Below are 12,159 nucleotides of genomic sequence, written 5' to 3'. Positions count from 1 at the left end.
AGGGAACGATCACCGGATGAGCTGCCATCCTCTAAACGGGATCAAAGATCGTTTGCCTCAGTTGCAAAAGACAGCCTTGTGATGGCTATTATTAATAAAGGAGCATTGGACGGTATGATTCCAAGGCAAAAATGGGGGGAAATTGAGAACGCGATGTCTGGTGTCTACTCAGAGGTGCGAAAAAAGTGTCCCGGACCAAGTCCTCGACGGCAAGATGCTGGATGGTATCAAGGATGATATAAGTTAATAGCTTTTGCGGACCAGAGGTCTATGGATTGCTTTAAAGCTGCATTGATGCTAATTGGTAAAGTTTGGGAAGAAGCCGCTTTGGAGTTAGTCGATAAAAAAGACATACCGGCTAAACCTAGAGCACATGCATGGATACCGGCAAACCCTCCTGATCCTGAGTCAATACTAGAGAGACTAAAAGAATGTAACCCAGATCTTCCAACCGCCGATTGGAAGGTTGGTCGTTTGGATGAGGTGGATGGACCAAGACGACATGCGGTGTTTATATTAAACATAGAGTCGCTGCCACATCTAGCCCAGACCCAAGGACGTGTAAGTTATGGCTTTCATGATATCCATATGAAGGTATACAAAAGCGATCAACCAAAGGATTCCGAAACGGACAAGCCTCCGGTAGAATCAGCTATGAAAACATCTCCTAGCGAAGCCGAAGGAGACATAAAACCTGCAGACTATGGCGAAAATCATATGCGGGAAGTTTCTACAGGCTCAAACCTCACCAAAGCTGAACCGCGGATTGTTGCGAGAGTCACCGAGATCTGTGAAGAGGAAACCCTTGATGAGCCACCGTGGTGCAATGGTTAGCATGCCCGCCTTGCATACACAAGGTCGTGGGTTCGATTCCTGCTACGACCGAACACCAAATAGTTTTTCAGCGGTGGACTATCCCACCTCAGTAATGCTGGTGACATTTCTGAGGGTTTCAAAGCTTCTCTAAGTGGTTTCACTGGAATGTGGAACGCCGTTCGGACTCGGCTATAAAAAGGAGGTCCCTTGTCATTGAGCTTAACATGGAATCGGGCAGCACTCAGTGATAAGAGAGAAGTTCACCACTGTGGTATCACAATGGACTGAATAGTCTAAGTGAGCTTGATACATCGGGCTGCCACATAACCTAACCTAACCTAACCTTGATGACTCAATTGAAGCGGCTGATGTGACGGTGGATGAAAATTTGGATGGTTCTACGGTTCCTCCAGATAAATCTTCACCATTATAAGGCCGCTTGTGCTGCCTTACAAGTTCTCCTGATGAAAGGAGACATAGATATAGTTCTTATTCAGGAACCATACACATTCAAACTTTTGCATAATACCGGTAACGATATAAATCGAGCATTTATAATGGCTAAAAACGAACTAAAGTTGTTTCTGCTTCCTTCATTGAGCAATGCAGACACTGTTGTAGCCAGTCTAGAGATATCCAAATGCAAATATTGGGTATCTTCGGTCTACATGGGACATGATAGGGAGATGCCACCCTGTGCCGTTAGGACCTTAGTTGAGGAGTCACTAAAAACAAAGACAAAACTCATTATGGGATGCGATGCAAATGCACATCATAGTATTTGGGAAAGTAGTGATACTAATGCAAGGGGAGAGTCGCTAATAGAGTTTATTTTGCGTACTAACCTGGTAGTTTGCAATAAGGGAGATGCACCAACCTTCGTCACCAGAAACAGGCAAGAGGTTTTGGACGTCACGTTGACCTCTCCGGAACTGAATGATAAGATATCTGAGTGGCAAGTTTTGAGGGAACATAGCTTCTCAGATCATCGCTACAACAGTTTCAGATTGGCTGTTCGTACATCAAAGACCATACTTCCGCCAAACGTTAGGAAAGCTGATTGAAATAGGCATAGGGAATCGTTCAATTTGATGATACCGGAAATGCCAGAGACAAATATGAGCACTGTGCAAGATATCGAACACGCAGTGGAGCGGATTACTAAGGCCTTTAACATGTCACTGAAAGCTGCTTGCCCTAGAGGAAAGCCAAGGGAAAAAAATCGGCCGCCATGGTGGACTACGGAGTTAATATGAGGAAATCCTGCAGGAAACTCTTCAACAAAGCAAAGTCCACAAGAGCTCCGGAGATTGGGACACTTACAAGATGAATCTGAGAGCATATAAACGAGAACTGAGAAAGTCTCAACAAAACTCTTGGGATGATTACTGTAGCAGTATTGAGAATACGTCAGAGGCTTCCAGACTACGGAAGGTACTAGCATCCACTAACACCGCTCCAGGTTTCATTAAAACATCGGAGGGAAATTGGACAACGTCCAGTGTGGAGACGTTGGAGGTACTATTGGACACACACTTCCCTGGAAATCAGACGGTTGAACCATGTTCTGGTGGTGTAACAGAGGCTCAGCGGTCATTTCCTATCGAGGAAATTGTGTCGGAATCTAGAATAAAATGGGCTTTAAATAGCTTTGGACCATTCAAATCCCCCGGACGTGATGGAATTACTCCGGCGGAATTAGAAGCAGTGGCTGAAAGAATTATCCCCTGGTTGACGGTGATATATAAACGATGTGTAAACTTAGCATATACTCCAGAAAAGTGGAGGGAAACAAAAGTCGTCTTCATATCTAAAGGCCGGTACTATGTTCATTCTTGCGAAAAATTTTTATGGAAACCATTATTTCGCACATAGAAAGCGGCGTTTTTTTAGGTAGCTTGGAGCTCTATTTAACAGGGAGCGATATTGGATTAAGTTGGTGGTTGTTGCTTGTTTTTACAAAATAACATTTTATTTTTCCTTGGGCAATTGATCTGCTATTCCTTTGATCCTTTGTATAGTTTCGGAACAAAAATATGGTCCGTGTTTGATTTATAAACCCGCACAAATAGTTTTTAATAAATAAATTATTTCTTAATTCATATTGCAAATGGCGCCTTGCTATAAACGTCAGTTTTTCAACACGAAAAAACAAAGTATCGCAAATGGAAAAAATTTCGCAAATTTTTCGCATTTTTTGGTATAGTATGGAGTTTCAACGCGAAAACCGAACATAGTACCGGCCTTAAAGCAGGAAAAGCCTCTCACTCGAGTGCGAAGGATTTCCGACCAATCAGCTTATCCTCATTCCTACTTAAGACCCTGTAGAGGATGATAGACATGTATCTTAGAACTAGCGTGGATTCAAGTTTGCTCTCGAAACGACAGCATGCATACTCGAAGGGCAGGTCTACTGAGACCGCATTGCATGAACTAGTCAGTTTTATTGAAAGCTCACTATTTGTCAAAGAATACACAATCGTGGCGTTTCTAGACATCGAAGGGGCGTTCAATAATGTCCATCCGAGCTCGATATTAAATGGACTGACAACTTTGAATGTTGATCCAGGTATACTTAGGCTGTTAGACGAACTTCTAACAAAGAGACGTATTTCAGCCACACTAGGGCAAGCAAACATACAAAGGTATGTGAACAGAGGCACTCCCCAAGGAGGAGTTCTATCACCTCTTCTTTGGAATGTTGCTATAAACAGTCTTCTGGTTTCCCTAGAAAAAGAAGGGAAAAAAGTGGTGGCATACGCAGATGATGTGGCGCTAGCAGTCAGGGGAAAATTCCCATCCACAATCAGAGATATTATACAGAGAGCTCTCCGGGTGACTGAGAAATGGGCGAAAGATAATGGTCTTGGTGTAAATCCAGCAAAGACAAAACTAGTCATGTACTGCAAAGATCGCAAAACTCCCACGGTTAGGCCCATTTCCTTAGGGGGTACTGAAATTCCCTTTGGTGAGTGTGCAAAATACCTTGGCGTTATTTTGGACAGGAAGCTGAATTTTAGGCTTAATATTGAAGAGAGGGCGAGAAAAGCCACGGTAGCTTTGTACTCGTGCAAAAAGTCAATAGGGGAAAAGTGGGGACTAAGACCAAAAATTGTGCATTGGCTATACACGACAGTAGTTAGACCTATAATGCTATATGGTGTTGCAGTCTGGTGGCCAGCACTTTAGAAACCGACTTGTTTAGATAAAGTTCAGCGTATGGCGAGCTTATGTATCTCAGGCGCATTTAGTAAGACAGGAACAAATTCCCTTAATGTCATGCTGCATCTATTGCCTTTAGACATTTTGGCCAAACAGTCAGCTGCAACAACGGCTGTGCGGTTGCGCGAGCTATCGGAAAAAAGTTACGGTCACAGTTCGGTCCTCAAAATAATGCCAGATGTGCCTAACGTAGTGGATTACACTTTGGCGAGTCCACTTTTCGACAAAAAGTTTGAGACTCTAATCCCCAACAGTGAGGCGTGGTGCACACAGACCCCGGGGAATAAAGAATATATAGATTTCTACACTGATGGCTCCAAATTGGATGGACAAGTGGGGTTCGGAGTATATTCTAATGATCTGGAACTTCGAATAGCGAAAAGATTACCTAATCACTGTAGTGTTTTTCAGGCTGAAATATTAGCAATAAAAGAGGTGGCGAATTGGCTGAGAAGTAATGTTCCAAAAAATGTGGGCATTAATATATACTCAGACTGCCAACCTGCAATAAAATCCTTGGGCTCTGTGTTCCTCAACTCGAAAACGGCCATCGACTGCCGCAAATCTCTCAATGAGATGGCTGAGCAGTACAATATTCACTTAATATGGGTGCCTGGCCATAGGAACATACCGCGGAACTGCGAAGCGGATGAGTTGGCAATGCTAGGGACTACCTTACATTTTCCAGGGGAACTAGAATTTGTTGGTATGCCCCTAGGTACCTGCAAGCTCATGCTGCGTGAGAAGGCTGTTATGATGGCAAATGTTCGATGGGAGAATTGCAAGGGTTGTAACGACACCAAGCAAATATGGCCCCATTTCAACTTAAACCGCACACTAGATATGTTAATGTTCTCGAGACGTCAGATATCACTCCTGATATCTGCTATAACGGGCCGCTGCCTGATAGGCGATTTTGCAAAAACTATTGGCGCGAGGTATAATGACTATTGTATGACCTGTCATGATGCGGAGGAAGAAGAATCAATTAAACACCTCTTGTGTGAGTGTCCTGCATTTTGTGTAAAGCGCAAGCAACTTTTAGGGGCATATACCTTCGGATTACTGGCGGATTTGGAAAACGTTAACTTAAGCAGTCTGCTAATGTTTTTGGAAAAATCTGGTTGGTTCAACAAAGAAAAATAAAAAAAATAAACGAAATCCGAGACACAGGAGCACTGAAGTTCAAGATCGCCCGGCAGATATGCCATATATACGGTTCCTCGTAGGTCATCTAGTTAACGAGATAAAAAGGGAGACATAATGTATTTTCTAACAGATAAAAATCATTGCTGGGGCATAGTTTTTACAAAATTTTAATTGATTCTATTAGCTTTGAGGGTGTAGAAGACTATTCTGGAGATTCCATGAGCGTAGCTGGGTTTCTGAGGGGGGTCAATTATATTTAGGCCAATTTTGTGGGTCGATTTTCGAGCATTTCTAGGAAGAGTTAAAAGGCAAAAGTGGGTATAGCACATTAGCCCCAACTTTACTTTTGCCATTGACCGATATAAAAGGAAAACAAGAAAGTTAGTTGATCAACGACTTGCTTTACATTCGGTGCGCTCGACATAAGAAAACAAAATAAACATCAAGTGTCAAATCATAACTAAAACTAAAAGAATTTGTTTAGTTAATTTCAAATCAATTAATAAATTGTGAAGAAGTTTAAATAGAAATTAAACAGTGAATTTTATTAAAGCTAAATAGTAAAATGGTAAAAAAAACGAACGGTAAATTAAAGCAACAAAACCAGTGAAACATTAAAATCAACAAACCTAGAAAATATATTTAAATAAATTAAAATAAAATAAAAGTGGAAAATTTTTGCCCCCACTCAAACATACGATTACTTTACCTAATAATTCATTTTAAAGAAAAACATTTCTATTTGTTGCATTGGATCATTCCCCATCAAGTTATAATAAAATTGGCAACAAAATATATAGCCTAACTATATTCTGTTTTTGCATATTTATTTTTGATTTTAGCCGCTAAAATCGTCATTTTTTCACGATTCCTTTTCTTTAATAATCTATTTTATGAAATAGAAACTTTGTGAAAATTTGCTTTGGCCTATTCTCTATCAAGTTATAAAAAAATTTGCAACATATATGCATAATTTCATGCCTGTTTTACTAATTTAGTTTTCACTTTAAGGTAAGTACTATGTTCGCTTTTCGAGTTGAAATTTTCGCGGTTGCTTTATTAAAACAGTTCAATATGAAGCAGATAAATTAATTCAATTGATGCGCAGTTTCTTGTTCCCCTAGCAAGAATAGTTTGGTTTTAATTTGTAATTTTGATTATTTCAGGAAAAGTAATCGCAAAAATAAAGTGATTTTCAACTCGAAAACCGAACATAGTACCCACTTTTAAGGTGAGTACTATGTTCGGTTTTTTCACCAAAACACTAAATTACAAGTACAAATATAATTATGAAGACGATTACATTTTGATCGAGTCTTGCAAAATAATATATGGAAAAGATCCAATGAATTGATTGCAAATAATTTTATATTTCTAAATTAGTTCATTAAAAAAAGTAACCGTGAAAACAAGCTGAAAAATGCTTGTTTTCACGGTTACTTTTTTAAATTACTTAAATTATAAATATAAAATGGTTCAAATCAATTCCTTAGATCTTATCCATTCATTATTTCACAAGACTTTATAGATATAAAATCTTCTTCATATAGATTTTTGTACTTTTAATTTAGTGTTTTGGTGAAAAATACGAACATAGTACTCACCTTTAAGGTGGGTATTAAGTTCGAGTTTAGCCGCTAATTTTCACTAAAGTGAAAACTAAATGAGTAAAATACGTCATAAAATTATACATATTTGTCGCAGATTTCATTATAACTTGATGGGGAATATCCCAAAGCAAATTTTGACAAAGTTTATATTCCTTAAAATGGATTATTAAAGAAAAGTAATCGTGAAAAAATTACGATTTTAGCGGCTAAACTCGAACTTAATACCCACCTTTAGCTGCTAAACTCGAACTTACAGCCAATTTCTCATATCCGAAACGAATGCTTTCGTTCGAATTCTAGTCGCCCAAAACAGCTGAATTTATAAAGGAAAATCAGCTGTTTTTGGCATTTCAGTCGAACGAAAGCGTTCGTTTCGGATATGAGAAATTGGCTCTTAGTACTCACCTTAAACTCCAAATTAATACTCACTAGGGCTGTCATTCGGAATCGATTTTTATAAATCACGGGATTCGGTATTTCAAGATATAGAATTGTTGTACATTAAACCAATTTAGTTTAATTAAATTTTTTTAGAAAAAAAAGAACATAAGAGTAAATTAAAAAGCAAGTTCAAATTGCTATCATACTTAACAAAACAAGGTCAACTAAACAATATGAAAAAAAAAGAGAAACAACAATTTATGAAAAAAAAAAATAAAAAGCAATTTCATAGCGCTATCTTATGCTTAGTACTAAGTTCGTTTCTGCGAAAAACGAATATCTTCATATATCTCCGTAAATAGGGTCTCAAACCCAGGGATGTTAACTTATTTATGCGAAATAATTTGCCTGCCTATTTTTCGTGCGAAAATTCCAGGGTTCTATTAATATATGCTCAAAACAAAGATTTTGCATTTATTCCGCGCTAACGTTTTGTATATGGAGTATAACAGTTTTTCGTGCGAAAACGTGATCTTAGTACAAAAAATGATATCGAAGATATTAAGCAACATGTAGCCGATATTGATGTAAAATTTGAACAACTCAAAAATGAAAACGAAGCTATGAAAGTGGAAAGAGAAAAACTTAAAACTGAACGTGCAAAAGACCACAATCGGCTTCGTAAACTTATAGAACAAAATAAGCGTAGGAAAAATAAGCGATAATCAGAGGCATTACAAAACAAGATTCCCCAAAATTGGCTGTGGAAAATTTATTCAAAAACGTTCTTAAATTAACGAACGTAAAGGTTGAGACGGCAATAAATATTTACACTTCCAGCAACAACAAAATATGTGTTATAGCAGAAATGCAGAATGAAGAAATGGCATTTAACGTATTTAAAAATCTTAATAGATTAGCTGGAACTAGCATCAAAATTTAAAAAGACCTGACTGAGGAAAAGCAAAAGGATAGAAAGGTGCTAATGCAGTTGAAGGCCGAAATACTAGCAATTGATAAAACACACAAAATATTCGTTAAAACGATGCAATAAAAATCGGGACGAAATGGATAACCTGGTCCAGCAAACACGAACTGAGATGTGGGCAAAATTAAGCAAGAGCGGCATTGAGAGAATTATAGGGTAATAAATCAGATAATATTAATATTGATTACAACATTTTGTTTGAAAACACTGTGAAAAAACTGAATGTAAGCAATTTATGTAAAAGTAGACAGTTACTGTTTAAATAACTTAAGTTATAACACACATGGCCTAGAGAATAAACTTTTGTATGCTGATTTTTTTTTAAATATATAAGCAGTTTCGACATATTTGCACTTTTAAAAACACACGTAAACAAAGAAAAACCCGAAATATTTAAAAGATACTTTGGCGAATTTGATACCTACTGGGAGCCGGCCGTAAGAACTGCTAGATTTGCACGAGGAATTAGTGGCTGCCTTATTGGGATAAAAAAGTCATTAAGAAATAAAGGCGTGCACTATTACTGTGGACATGTTAAACTTTACCTTGATCCCATTATAAAGGGTGGTTAAAATTTCAAGGGCCAATGTTGATTTTGAATAAAACACAAACTATTTAGGAAATTATTGTAATTTTATTTTATTATGATATATTGGCATTACTCAATTATGTATGGAACAAAATATCGGCCAAATGGGCGCCGCGACCTCGGTGGCACACCTTCATCCGATGGTCCAAATTTTCGATGACGCTGAGGCATAATGGAGGTTCTATGCCGTTAATGTGCCGAATTATCTCATCCTTTAGCTCTTGAATTGTTGCTGGCTTATCGACGTACACCTTTTCTTTCAAATAACCCCAAAGAAAAAAGTCCAACGGTTTCAAATCACATGATCTTGGTGGCCAATTGACATCGCCATTACGTGAGATAACACGGCCATTGAATTTGTTACGCAAAAGAGCCATTGTTTAGTTAGCTGTGTGGCAAGTGGCACCGTCCTGCTGAAGTCACATATCGTCCACATCCATATCTTCCAATTCCAAGTTCGTTATCATCTCACGATAGCAAAAACCATTCACAGTAACTGCCTGACCGGCCTCATTTTGGAAAAAATACGGCCCGATGATGCCGCCAGCCCATAAACCGCACCAAACAATCACTCTTTGTGGGTGCATTGGTTTTTCGACAATCACTCTTGGATTCTCATTCGCCCAAATGCGGCAATTCTGTTTATTGACGAATCCACTGAGGTGAAGATGATTTTCTTCGAAAATTGATCATCCACTGTTGCCATTTCTTGGAACCATTTAACACGTTGTTGGATTGTACATCTCTCCATGGTTCAAATTGAGTAAGTCTGAATAGAGAAATGTCAAATAAAATTCGGAAAAAACTTGGCTTTTAGGTGTGGTTCACATTCAACATCAAACATGGTCAGATCATAAGCCGATTACCTTAGACATGGTCTTCATTCGGACCAGTAGCTCAAATAAAAATGTTTTGATACCGAAATTACTGTGGAACCAAAACAAAATTAATCAATACAACACCAAGATACGGGAAGCTTTGGAAGACCAGTTAACTACAAGACAACCATTACCATTCAATTTTGTAATTATTGCGGGAATAATAAGAGAAGCAAATAATCTTTGCTCTGCACCACGTACCAGTTTCTCACAAAAGCAAAAATGGTTTGATTTCAACTGCTTCAAAGCCAGAGAAGCAGCTTCAAAAGTCTTAGAAAATATCAAAGGGAAAGCACATTGGAAAATAGGTCTAGGTACTTAAATCTAAATCTCAAATATAAAGAGATATGTATCAAATCGAAAGCGAAATACCAGTTCAATATCGAAAAGAAAATCGATAATGTGCGAGATTCCAAAGACTGGTGGAAAACTAAGAGAAATACGAAATGAGGATGTAATAAATAACATAGAAGTGCCTATGGAAGACTTGAAACATCACTTTTTCCAGTTACTTAACAAATCCCTGTTGTCACCAGACACTAGAAATCAAGCGGCGAAGAATAGCATTAATGCACATGGGAAAGTTTTCTAAATAAGCCCAATGTGTCATATTATAATCCTTTCATATGAAGGAGCAGCCCCAATAAAGCACTGGCCCTACCCTCCGAACTCTCTATAGATCTAAATTGTGGATCAAAAGAATCAATGTCCCTTAATAAATCTAAAATTCCTTTACCGTAAAGTACCACACAGTCACGATGAATAGTTTTGCCCGCAGTTATAAAGGGTGATTTGTTAAGAGCTTGATAACTTTTTTTTTTTAAAAAAACGCATAAAATTTGCAAAATCTCATCGGTTCTTTATTTGAAACGTTAGATTGGTCCATGACATTTACTTTTTGAAGATAATTTCATTTAAATGTTGACCGCGGCTGCGTCTTAGGTGGTCCATTCGGAAAGTCCAATTTTGGGCAACTTTTTCGAGCATTTCGGCCGGAATAGCCCGAATTTCTTCGGAAATGTTGTCTTCCAAAGCTGGAATAGTTGCTGGCTTATTTCTGTAGACTTTAGACTTGACGTAGCCCCACAAAAAATAGTCTAAAGGCGTCAAATCGCATGATCTTGGTGGCCAACTTACCGGTCCATTTCTTGAGATGAATTGTTCTCCGAAGTTTTCCCTCAAAATGGCCATAGAATCGCGAGCTGTGTGGCATGTAGCGCCATCTTGTTGAAACCACATGTCAACCAAGTTCAGTTCTTCCATTTTTGGCAACAAAAAGTTTGTTAGCATCGAACGATAGCGATCGCCATTCACCGTAACGTTGCGTCCAACAGCATCTTTGAAAAAATACGGTCCAATGATTCCACCAGCGTACAAACCACACCAAACAGTGCATTTTTCGGGATGCATGGGCAGTTCTTGAACGGCTTCTGGTTGCTCTTCACTCCAAATGCGGCAATTTTGCTTATTTACGTAGCCATTCAACCAGAAATGAGCCTCATCGCTGAACAAAATTTGTCGATAAAAAAGCAGATTTTCTGCCAACTTTTCTAGGGCCCATTCACTGAAAATTCGACGTTGTGGCTCGTTAGTAAGTCTATTCATGATGAAATGTCAAAGCATACTGAGCATCTTCCTCTTTGACACCATGTCTGAAATCCCACGTGATCTGTCAAATACTAATGCATGAAAATCCTAACCTCAAAAGAATCACCCTTTATATATATATATATATATATATATATATATATATATATATATATATATATATATATATATATATATATATATATATATATATATATATATATATATATATATATATATATATATATATATATATATATATATATATATATATATATATATATATATATATATATATATATATATATATAAAATCCTAGTCACTATAATCTGATTACCATAATGCTATTTTTTAATAGAATAAAAATTCAAAAATTCATGTTATGTAGTATTATAAAATTAATATAAGAATAACAGAGAAATACTGAAAAAATAATAATAATAAACAAAATAAAATCATATTGTACTTAAGAGTAAGTGTCACTGAAGATGACGGCGGAATAAAAGCCTTATATAAAGGGTGATTCTTTTGAGGTTAGGATTTTCATGCATTAGTATTTGACAGATCACGTGGGATTTCAGACATGGTGTCAAAGAGAAAGATGCTCAGTATGCTTTGACATTTCATCATGAATAGACTTTCTAACGAGCAACGCTTGCAAATCATTGAATTTTATTACCAAAATCAGTGTTCGGTTCGAAATGTGTTTCGCGCTTTACGTCCGATTTATGGTCTACATAATCGACCAAGTGAGCAAACAATTAATGCGATTGTGACCAAGTTTCGCACTCAGTTTACTTTATTGGACATTAAACCAACCACACGAATGCGTACAGTGCGTACAGAAGAGAATATTGCGTCTGTTTCTGAGAGTGTTGCTGAAGACCGTGAAATGTCGATGAATGAAATGTCGCAGCAATTGGGTTTGTGTTATACGA

Source organism: Haematobia irritans, chromosome 1 (genome assembly GCF_050003625.1).
Source record: "Haematobia irritans isolate KBUSLIRL chromosome 1, ASM5000362v1, whole genome shotgun sequence".
Taxonomy (NCBI): Eukaryota; Metazoa; Arthropoda; class Insecta; order Diptera; family Muscidae; genus Haematobia; species Haematobia irritans.
Note: the sequence above shows the minus strand (reverse complement) of the source record.